Source organism: Desmodus rotundus, chromosome 3 (genome assembly GCF_022682495.2).
Source record: "Desmodus rotundus isolate HL8 chromosome 3, HLdesRot8A.1, whole genome shotgun sequence".
NCBI classification, from domain to species: Eukaryota; Metazoa; Chordata; class Mammalia; order Chiroptera; family Phyllostomidae; genus Desmodus; species Desmodus rotundus.
In genome coordinates, this window is record NC_071389.1 from 78,412,367 (window position 1) to 78,424,651 (window position 12,285).

Here is a 12,285-nt window from a genome sequence, read left to right on the forward strand (position 1 = left end):
CTAGCCTGTCTCACACCTTCCCCCAGAAAACCCGCGTGTCTCTGAACATCCACATTTTACTCTCTTAAATTTTCTCTCCCTTCTCATCATTTGTTTAGTGGACTAGTTGCAAGACATCTTTCAAGGCTTAGCTTTATTTTTCTCTGGGACACTTTTTTGTTCTTCTGTCCTGCCCTTTCCCTCTCTTCATCTCACTATTCCCCTGACTACCTCTGATGTACACACATCTCAAAAGGGGGTTTTATGCCTGTATGAGCCAGGGTCCCGACAGGAAACAGATGGCACCCTCTGATCAGTATAAATTTGAAGAGGATTTATTTATAAGGGACTACTTACGAAATTGTGGGTGGATGTAAATGGAACCACAGGAACTGGTGTAGAAACTAGGCCAGTAGCAACCACAGACCTACCACCATCCCTGGGTCAGAAGGGAGGAGGTAAGGGAGAGAGTAGGTCAGTTCAGCGTGAGTAATGACTTTTAATTCAGTTATTCTACCAGCGAGGACATTTATTTAATGCTCTGACCTCACATCCTCTCTGCCTCTGATCCCCTGAAGTGATCCTTATGGATGGAAGCCAACAAGCAGCCCAAGGACGCAGGATCTTTTTCACCATTGTCGCTGTTGTCCGTGTCGACCAGCCTCCTGGGGAAGAGCAAAAGGTAGCATAGAGGAGAAAAGACTTTTCCTTCACCCTTTCAAATTCTGTGGCTGGGCCTGAGAATTACACTGACAACAGTCCGATTAATAGTAGAAAAGCATGCAAATTTTATTTGATGTTAGTATTTTAACATTATACAGCAGCTTTCATAGAAAAGAAATGAAGACCCAAAGAAGTATATAGACTTGAGAACTTAAATACCATTTCCACAAAGAACAATAAATTGAGGATATGAGACAATACAAGGAAAAAAGGATCTGGGCTGGGGTGGTAAATTATGGGAAAGTGACCAGGAAATATATGGGGGAAACAAATGGAAGAAAAGAAGTATTTTAGTAGATTTGTTTGTACGGATTCATTTTAGTATAATGTCGCTATTTTGGGAACTGGGTATTCACCTCTTTCTTGCATAGGGAGGACACCCTTCTCGTGGGAAATTTGCATCCTAGTTTTAAGGTAGAAAGGGGAAGACAGGAAAGCCCTCCGTATAGCTACTCTTCCTCAAGTGCTTTCAGCTGAAAACAATTGATAGGCTAAAGTGATGTATTTTGGGGTGGCATGTGCTGATCCTCTTCAGTGAAGAAGCATCAGGAGGAATCAGGAAGGACACAGTGCCCTTCTTATGTGCCCCACAGCCTCCCATGCACACCTCTGGATTCCATGCCTCCTGCTGAACTCACTGTTTAACTGCTTGACTCTAGTGAGTCTGTTGGCTACTTGGAAGAGAGCTGTGACTTTCATCTTTTTCCCAGTGCCTACCTACCACAGAACTGGCACATGATACACATTCAATAAGAATTCTCTGAAATGAAGTAACAAAATTTTGAACAGTGCCAGAAGTGTTTGAAATCTTAGGGATAATTTAGTCCACTCTTCTTATTTCAAAGACTAAGAAAAATAAAAGAAAATAATAAAATAAAATTAATTTGACAAAAAAGAAAGTGAAAGAAAAAAGAGAAAGCCCAGAGGTAAATTGACTTGTCCAAGGGCTGCAATTAATAAGTAGTAAATTCAAGACCAAATCCTAGTTCTTCTGATTTCCTGTCTTCCTCTCCTACTTAATTTTAAATACAATCTCAGGTTATTCATTGGAAGGAGAATTCACATGAGTTTCCAATAAAACCAAGAGTCTTATATTTTGACAAGAAAAAGATAGGTTGATCTGCCTGCTTTGAGCCCTTTGCCAAAAGATATCACTGAGTTTCCTGGATAATCAACACTTTTAAACCTAGCAAAGTGCCAGCAGCTGAAGTCATAAAATGAAGCAGGGCTCCGCCAGAATAACGTGTTTACACAAACTACCTCTGGGGGTGGGATGTAAGGGTGGTTTGCTTTAGTATCCTATTAGCACATTATCTTTAGTTTCCACAGCCTTTCTTGGTTCCAAACCTTCAAGTGGTGATGGTGGGTGGGAGGGAGATTGGGTAAGATGTTCCTTAGTTAGGAAGCAAAACTGTTAGTGCCTCCTCACTTGATGATTCAGTGATTGGCTGTTGCTGCTGCTGCTACTGCGCTGGTGTTTTCTTCCTGGGAAAAGCAGCCATTGCTTTGGAAGTGATCACATGCCAGGAGCAAAAGATGGGAGCATTACTATACTGGATCAGAATTGTCTATTTATCTGCCCTCAGGGAACTGTGTGCTCTTTGAGAGCAGAGGTCATGTCTTTTGTCTAGATAACCCCAGGCCTTAGTCAAGTATCTGATGCATAGTAGGTGTCCAATGAAGGAAGAAAATATTGGGTGGACTTAAGGACATAGACCCTAACATCTGACATTCTTCTTAGTACTCCTATGTCTCCTCACATCTCTAACAGAGGTGATTTTATCACTCTCATGTGGCTGATGTCATGAACCAGGAAAATCATGTGCTTGAAACTGTGTGATGTGAACTATGAAGGCTGGGGACAGCTTACTTTTCCAGAAGCCATTGGATAGTTGTATAATTTTGGAAAAGTTAAACCACCTATGTGAACCTCAGTGGTAGAATGAGGTGTTTAGAAATGATGGCTTGTGCAATGTCCTTTTTCTCACTGAAATTCTCTTAAATTTTTCTGCTGTCAAATGCTTCAGTTTTCTTCTTTGGCAGGATAGAAGCCAGTCTATAAAGCTTCCACTAAAAAGGATAAACGGTGAACTATAGATTTATGATCATAACCAGTTTCATGACTGTCAAAAGAAAAACAACACCGATTATTTTCTTACTTTCTCAGAGGACAGGCAATGTTTGAAAATCACCTTCCCTCTTACATTTTCAAAAAAAGAAAAAGTGGAAGAGCTATCACATACTGTGCATAACTTTTCTAGTTATAGACAGAATTTTTAATGCATTTTTTTTCTGGAGGTGTAAGGGCAAATTCCCATAGCAAGAGTGTGGAAGTCAGGGGAGTGTGGGAAAATGCAAGTGTGACTGTGGGATTACACTTAATTCATTAAAATGTGTGGTTTATAAAAACCGTTTTGCCAAAAATGAGCTCTGTGGGAAGGAGAAGGCAGCAGGGATATGGATGTGGGAGGGTAAAGAGAGGAGTAAGAAGAGCCCAGAGAGGAGGAGATCATATTGGTTGCTAAATGTTGAATCCCACATAAGAATGTGTCATGAGCCAATTCAAGGAAATTAAAATGCAAATTGGGAGAGTGCAAATCTATTAGGCACAGATATTATGTATTGGTATTATTATTGTTTCATTTTTATACTAATTGTGAATATTCTCCAATGACTTAAGAAAGCTTGGGGAAACTTCTTTAGAGTTATCCTTCCTTCTTATTTTTTATCTTTTCTCAAATGAAATGACAGTATTATAATAACATTTTACTTTATTCCTTTCTGCCAATACTGTGAATTATTTCAGAAATCAATTGCATTAGTTAGGGAAACCACAGCTGCTATAACAAATAATCCTAAACTCTGTAACTTAATACAACAGAAGTTTGTTTCTCATTCTCAGAACTGTCCAGTGCAGGCAGGCACACAACTTTCCTTGATGAGATAACTCAAGCATTGGGGCGTTCCACATCTCACAGCTCTGCTCTCTCATGGGAACTGGAAGTTCTCAGTATCTAAATATAGAAAGAGAAAATGAAAGTGGAGAAGCTATACCTTCTTCTTAAGTGCCTTGGCTCAGAGTGACAAATACTAATTTCATACATATTCTATTGGCCCAACCCAGATGCAAGTTGGTGCTGGAAATAGAGCCTCTGATGGAGTAGCTCTTGCCAGCAATGGCATTTTACTTGGTAAGGACGAGCATGAATTTTGACAAACAACCATTGCTGCTTTACCCACTTATCTTCATCCCTGTTAGACTTTAAGAAAAATGGCAGCACTTCCTTGTCTGTGGAGTGTAAATTTTTCTCTAAAGGTCTTTAAAGAAACCTTAATACATCTCTTCTGTGAAACCCATGGGGGAAGTTCCCACATGGGCACTGCCAGCATCATCACACATGTCTCTAGGCTTTCCCCCATCCTTCTCCTCCTCTGTTTGGACTTTACTTCCCTTCAGGTGCCAGTGCTCTGCCCCTGTGGTTTCTTCTTGCACTTATTATGCCTCTGCTTGTTCTTATCCCAGGGGTCTCATTTCTCAAAGATATTTCTTTGAAGAGCTTTGTCTCTATCAAAGGTATTTCACATATTCCCAAACCAGTGGGGTGATAACTTTAAGATATCTCTTGATGTTCAGAGCCCCAGATCATACCCAGGACATCCCTGACTGTATCTACAGTCACCACCAACAAAGGGTTTTCCTTCTTCACACATAAGTCAGAGAATGTTAGTCAACTCACTTTTTAGAGATGCAGAAACTGAGGTCCAGAAGGGTTAGTAGAAACTTACCTGAAGTTTCAGAATTTGTTTGTGAAGAATGAGGCTTAGGATTCATGAGTCCTGTTGAGGAAGGGTAGAAAGAAGTTAGGGAAAGCTCCCAACAACGAGGAAGTAGGAGTGGACATCACAGGCTGATAAGCCACTAGATCTCTCACCAGAGCCCCTACCTCCATGCGGGATCAAAGGGAAACAGTTGATTGCAGTAAACTCCTGTGATGGTCACAAAAATCAACTAGAATATCTCAAACCAAGATGAATGAAAAGTTTACCAGAGAACAACCCCAAAGGTCATTATACCATCAGTGTAATGAAAACGGACACCACAAGTAGAAGGCAGACCAGGGGGAGGGGGTGCTGAGGTGGTGAGCAAATGCCATGACACTTATGGAACAGACCATGTTTGGGACAAAGCCCCTCCCAACCAGAAGGCACAGACTAAATTTGGCGCCTCAAAGTTCAAAAACTGGGAGCATATAAAATCCCAGGAACTCACTGGCCACATGTGCAACTCACTCTCGAGTTTTCCCGAACCCACTTGGACATGTACTTTTGCTTCTTTCCCAGCAGTGTCCTGTGAGACCTGCAACCAGGGTTGGCAGTAGGCAGGGCAGCCAAGCCCAGGCTAGATCCCTGACCCTGTCTCCAGGAACCCAAGTCCTAGCCTCTTTTTCTCTACCTGAATAAAACTTACTTGCACTCTCATTCAGATTTGCTCTTTAATTCTTTCATGCATGAGTCAAGGGCCTGGAGGTCTGGTGACACTGAGACTCCACTAGTGTTCTTTTCCTGTTATCATTCAGTATTAAGAACACATGGGTATGTGAGCGAATACTAGCAGACATTCAAAACCCATGGAAGAGATACTTAAGTAAGTGCATTTATACACAGCCCTGACTAGGTACCTCAGTTGATTAGAGCGCCATTCTATAGCAGAACGCTTGCAGGTGTGATCCTGGTCAGGGTATACACTGAGATTAATGGTTCAGTCCCCAGTCTGGGCATGTACAGGAGGCAACCAATGGGTGTTTCTCTCTCACATCTGTGTTTCTCTCTCTTTTCCTCTCCCCCTTTCTTTCTCTCTATAAAAGCAATAAAAAATGTCTTTGAGTATTAAAAAATAACAAAAATAATTTTTAAAATGCATTTATACATATAGTATATGTGATTTTTTTGGTCATCCTTGCATTTCCCTTAACCATTTGAATCTTTTTACTTCTTGGAACTGGGAATATTATTTTAGGCTCCCACAGATTTTCATTAGGGCATAGTATTTGGTTGTTCCTTTAGAAAAAAAAAACTAGTGCTGACATAAATTTATAAGAGTATCAAAAAAACTTAGAAATAAATTTATCAAATATATGCAAGGTGTCAGAGTCAGAAAACCTAGATATTACTGAAATTAAAGAAGACATAAATAAATATTTTAAGTACATCACATTCATGAGTGGGAAGGCTTATCTCTGTATATAAGCAAAATCTCTCCAAATTGATTTATAGAGTAAGCCAGTCCAAGTCCTAGGAAGATGTTTTGAGAAAATTTTCAAATTGATTGTAAAATTTATATGAAGATGCAAAGTTTCAGGAATAATAGAGACAATCTAGAAGAAAGATAAAGTGAGAGGATACCATGGCTTGCTATAAAAGTGCACCAACTTAAAGATTGACATTGGTCATGGCTAGAAAAATGGACCAATGGGTGAAAATAGAAAATCCAGAAAGAGATCCATTCGTATACATATATTTGATATATGACACTTCAGAGCCCTGGGGAAAGGACAATCTTTTCAATACGTGGTACTGACTTAATCGAATATGCATATAGAAAAAACTAATCTTGGTCTGAACCACATGCCACACAGAAATGCCAATAGCAAATGTGAAAGGCAAAATAATAAAGTTTCTAGAAGTTTAGCCATTTTTTTTCTGTGAAGAGCCTTATAGTAAACATTTTGAGCTTTGCAGGCCATACCATTTGCCATTACAAAGAGCAAAAACAATCATAGAAAATATGTACAAAAAGTGAGAATGACTGTGTTCTAATAAAACTTTATTTATAAAAACAGGATTGGACCACAATCTGTAGTTTGCCAACCCCTGCCCTAGAAGATAACATTGGAAAATATATTTATGATCTTGCGTTAAGAATCTTTAAAAAGGCACAAGTACTAATCATAAAAAATACATTTTATTCCTTTAGATATGAGAACTTCCATTCATCAAAAGATACCAGTAAAAGTCTAGAGAAAATCTACTGAGTGGGAGAAGCTATTTATAACACATATGACTCATATCTAGAATATATAAGAACTAAAAATCAATAAGGAAAAGATAAATAACCAGATGGCATACTTAGACACTTCACAACAGAAGGTAGCCAGAGTCACAATAAACATTTTAGAATGTACTCAACCTCATTAGTCATCAGGGAAATGAAAATTAAAAGCACAATGAGATACTACCACATACCTACCAGAATGATCACAATTTAAAAGAGTGACAATACCAGATGTTAGCAAGGATTTTCAGCATTCACACTGCTGGTGAAAGTGTAAATTGGCACACTCATTTTGGAAAACTCTCCGGCAAGTTTCCCTAAGATGAATGCATGAATATTTTCTGTCTCAGCTACTTCACTCATAGGCTATGTCTCTGCAGAAATGTATGCCAAAAGACAGGCAAGAATGTTCATGGCAGAATTATTCATTCTAGCCTCAAACTGTAAACAACCTAAATATCCTTTAAATGGATGGTAGGATGGATAAATACATTATGGCATATTTAGAGAATGAAATACTATATAGCAATGAAAATAAATGAACTCTTATTGCAAACAAATACATGGAAAAGTTTCAAATATAATGTTAAGTAGAAGTAGCTAAGTCTGAAAGCATATATAATGTTTAATTCTATTTATATGTGGCTCAAACACAAATAAAACTAACCTATGGTGTTATGAGTCAGGATAGTGTTTATCTTTGGAGTAAAGAGAGGGGTGAATAATTGAAGGGAAAAAAACCAGCAGGGTAATTTTGGAGTTCTAATAATGTTCTATTCTTTGACCTGATTGGTACTTACATGGATATTTTCATTTGTGAAGGTCATTGTGTTATACGCCTTAATCTGTGTGTTTTTCTGTGTGTGTGCAATACTTCATTCAAAGGTTTTAAAAATCTATTGGGGAGGTGGGGAAGTCCAACAACAACCAAGTACTTGTCTTCCAACTATGTGTTTCAGCCCCAAGAGTAGAGCAAGACGCAGTAGCTGTACAGATGCTTAAAATGGAATAGAAGCTGGACAAAGAAACGTGACTTGGAAATACCCACACAGCAAAGACCAAGATGCCTCCAATGTATTAAATTAAAAGAGTTATCTGGTCTAGTAACTACCACACAGAAAATAAAAATGTTTCTACCACGCATCCAAAGGGATCCATTCAGAATTATCAGGTCAAGTAAACGAGGTCATGAAGAAGAACTGTCACACAACTCTATTCTTGTAGAAACTGTCCCGCATTAGTGTCCTTCTTTCCTGCCACTATCCATGGTTATGTCTTATAGGAAGTGGTTTTATTCACTGGATAAGTGGTTCTCTATACCAGGTAACTTAGACTTAGTTTTCCCTAGAGACAGGTTAGATTGGATATATTTGGGGCTCTGTTGTATTTTGTTTTTATTTTATTATTATTTTTTTAATCCTCACCCAAGCATATGTTTTATTGATTTAGAGAGAGAGAAACACCGATCGGTTGCCTCTTGTAAGTGCCCTGACCAGGACCAAATCTATAACCCAGGTATGTGCCCTGACCCGGGATCAAACCAGCAACCTTTTGGTGTTGGGACAATGCTCTGACCAACTAAGCCACCTGGCCAGGGCTCTGTTGTATGTTAATATGCAGTAGCTGAGAACTCTATTCCTGAGTCCTGGAACTTTAATCTTCATAAGATAAAGGGAATTTTTATCCCCAGAGAAAAAGAATAATTATGCCATCTCCTTCTTATTTTTCTCTTCTAATCCTTGAAATCTTAGATCTGTGTGAAACCTCCTAAATTCATTTCCTCTAGGTATTCCACAGCAGGGAGAATCATATTGGTGTTGAGAACTTTTTTGACTAAGGAACAATTGCTGTTCTGTCAGTGTCCTATGGAAGCCAGCCTGAGTGCCCTGTTTTCATAAGCTTTGGGAGTTGAGAGAATGCCAACAGGATGGCAAGCAGGAGAAGCTTCAGACATGCCTCCTTTAGTGTAGCTTCATAAAGAGCACAGGCCTGGGGTCAGAGAGATGTGAGCTCAAATACAAGGTCCAACAATCACTAGATGCTTGACTCAGGGAAAAATTTATTTAATTTCTCTTAGATTCAGTTCCTTCAATTATAAAATAAACAAAATAGTGTTTATTTTATAAAAGTTCTGTATGTAAAACATAAGACAATCTATATAACCTTCCAAGTACAATGACTGAGTAATAGCAATAATACTTAAATAGCACTTACTATGTATATGCTATATACATGTTAACTCATTTCCTTGTAAAAAAAAAAATCCTGAGACAAGTCTTGTTAATATTGCCAATTTATAAATGGGGAGCCATAGCACAGAAAGGTTAACTAACGTGCTTCAAAATGGCAGGATGAGGACGCTGACCCAGGCAGTCTGGCCACTGAATCCCAGTTCTTATCCACAGCACCAAACTGGTTTCTTGGCCCCAAAGTGGAGGCAATAAAGCATGGGTTACATCTTTCTCAGAAACCTTAAGGGCAGATCTAAATTTTACATTTAGAAAGAGAGAAATAAATGAGATCCCTATCTATTTTCCTCCCTTTAGCAGCTTCTCCTCTACCCTGTTTTTGCCTCTGCAGTGAAAAGTTGTGGAGAGTAGGACTGCTTCAGTTGGCTCCCACTTCATTCACAAGCACACAGTGAGCACCTAATACATGCCAAGCACTGAGCTAGGTGACAGGGAAACAAAGTCCCCACTCACCCCACTCACCCCAGATCCCATGGAAGTGCTGTGGCGTAAAGACTGAAGAATCAGCTTTGGACTGTCACTGGATCACCGCTCAGATGGCCCTCTGCCTCCTCAGTCAGCTTTCAGAGAGGCTTGTGCGAATCCAGAACCAAACCCCACGCTGAGTGACGCCAAGAGAGCCTTCTCCAGCCTGGATTTGCTTTGCTGGTTTGCTATTGAAACAGCAAGCACATTGTTCCTAATTCCTGGACACACTTGCCAGGAGCAGCTCCTGACCTTCCAGAAACTGCTTTATGTTTGTATAGCAGGCTTTAATTTTAACTCCATTCCTCTTTTTATTTTCATCAAAAATTAATTAAAACATTGCAAGCACAGAACCTACTCAGTCTGGTTGGCAAGAACCAAAACAGAGAAAAAAGTGAAAACACAGTCCATTGTTTGCCATACCTAGGTTGGCAGAGTTCTCAAGGGTTTTGCTGAGGTTGGAATTTGATACAATCCCTCCTCCAACCCAAACACTCCCGCTGAGGGTGGACGTGCCTCCCTTGACTCCCATGGGTCTGTGGGTCAGGGGGAAGTAACTTACCACCAACACAAGGCAAATTTTGTTGCTGCTCATGGCCTTCTTCATTCCCCTCATCACTCCTCTCTCCTTCCCACATAGCTGCTTCTTTTCCTGACAAACCATGGAAACATTCTCCCTAGGAATACAACTTTTCATGACCGTCCAGGTTCCAGTCCACCATTACAAGGCCATTGGATTTTATCCTGAAGCTCAATGTAAGAACTGGGACTGGGAGAGCTTTCCTGACACCTCTCCTTCTGCTTCTTCTGCCCCCACCAGGCTCCGATATAACTAGCATGTATTGGGATGGAATAACTCACAGGACTTCTGGGTATTTGCCTGTAGGCTTCCAAGCCAAGCTTGTATCTTCAGAATTCTTCCAGCGATGGGCCAAAAGCAACAGTGATTACAACAAACCCAAACTCTGCTGAGTGATCTGTGGGAAGTTTCCTGAGGTGCATGTCATGTTGAAACAAAGGTTTGGTGTTTCTTCTACACTAGATGCTCTTGGAGTTTATGTAAAGGGAGGAAGGACAACATTGTGGAACTGTAATTCTCCCAATCTGCACCATTTGCTTCCCTCATTGCGCTCTGCTCCCCATGTCTACTCTGCAGGGCAGTAGGAGTTCATCCCGAGGCTCAAAGGGCTAGGACGGAGGAGAGAGTTGACAGCTCCCAAGAGGGGCGCTTGAGGGGTTTCTGAACAGCTTTTTGAGCTACAAGGTTGACTTTCTGCTGGACTTCCCAAGTGTCAGGGAATCTACAGTCCTTCTTCCAGGAAATACCAGGCTCTGGAGAGAAAAGAAGAAAGGAACTAAAATGGTATTTGAGGTTTTCCAAAGTAGATAAATACCATATAAGGTCCCTACTGGTTTTGACTTTTGTTGGGCTAGAAGGAGGAGAAACATGAGGTGACTGTGTGGTTAGAAGCTTGGGCCAAGGCCTCATCTGAACTAAGGCTGAGGAAGCAGAATTTCTCCCAAGGCCCCAGACCTGACTCTGAGTTGTGCTCTTCCAGAAGACTCTGTGGAGTGGGGAACAGTTTTTTGTTATGCTGGCAGAACAGGATGATAGATTATTTCACACAGAATCTTTATGAGGTGACCTAGGAAGTCTGAACTTCAAAGAGTTGAGGAGCCATCTGAGCTGAGGGAAGGCTGGGTTGATTCTGGGTCTTAGAGCAAATACTGCCTCTTGTGCCTTGTCTTGCATCTTAGGTTGGATTCCCCAGAATAACATCCTCAGTGATGTAAAGAGTCGGTAGGGTGTTTGGGTAGTTGGCTGCTGAAAGGAAGAATGTCAGGTAGGAGTGCAGCATCATGAAAAGGTCCAGGAGGGAATTGGTGAGGTGTGACTTACACACTCACTCCAGGGCTTCCTGTGACCCCCACTGTGGTTCTGATTACGGGCCAGGGAAGCTGGAGTATTTAGACACCCCTCCCATCTGTTATTCACTGATTAAGGGCTGTCATCCCTGGAAAAATACAAATTCAAATTATTGCTTTTGATAAGCAGACAAAGTCATTCCAGGACCCTCAGGGTAGCCCCATGACAGGTGCTGCTTGGCACACCTGGAGCTGGTGTGCATGAAAATGATAAAGGGTTCCCAGAACACTGACTGCATCAGCTGTATCTTGTCTGGACCCAATAGCCCTAGGCTGGCAGGTTATCCCTTGGGGTCAGGTATACACAGAATAGATACAGTTATCTGCAAGAGAAACCAGTACATGGTGGCATAGGTACAGAAGGATCTAGGTCATCACTGTGAGTGCCCCAGACCCTGTGCTTGATCCCAGAGTCACTGCCAACCACTAGTCCTCTGAGATTGTGTCCTTCATCTCACCTTAACTTGTTCTGGTTCACACACCTGTTTGACTGTATGGAGGTGGGGGATGTTGCACTAGGTGGAGGATAGCAATGCACAGCTCTGTTTTCTATTCCCAGAGAGAATGCATAAAGCCAGATACCAAAGAACAAGTGTGTCTTTCTAAACTCTCTTACCATCCCTCAGTCTGGAGTTCCTACAATGGAGTAGAAACCATTAGATTAGAAATGTCCAGCCAGTCTGTTCACATGACCCAAAGGTGTGACTTGAGCTCACAGTCATTAGCACGGCAGGTAGAGACTCCTGAAATCATAGACGTTGTCACTTCACAGTAAGAAAGAGCTTCTTGAGGCCTGAAATTCGCTGTTGGCGTGGCTAATGGTGGTGGCCTGCCAGCTTGGAGAGGAACAGAGACATTAGATAAAAAGAGAGATCTGGGATCAGTGTTGTA

General features: G+C 40.9%; 1 long non-coding RNA gene across 2 annotated transcripts; it reads right to left on the reverse strand.

The window, feature by feature from the left end:
• Nucleotides 1-613: 613 nt before the first annotated feature.
• On the reverse strand, nt 614-10,269 carry LOC112309284 (uncharacterized). Of its 2 annotated transcripts, none has more exons than XR_002975223.3 (3): nt 10,031-10,269; nt 4,489-4,539; nt 614-3,716 (listed from the first exon to the last, which is right to left on the reverse strand). It is a non-coding gene; the product is annotated as an uncharacterized lncRNA (long non-coding RNA). The 2 variants fall into 2 exon arrangements; XR_006656185.2 differs by lacking the exon at nt 10,031-10,269 and adding an exon at nt 9,466-9,623.
• Nucleotides 10,270-12,285: the final 2,016 nt, after the last annotated feature.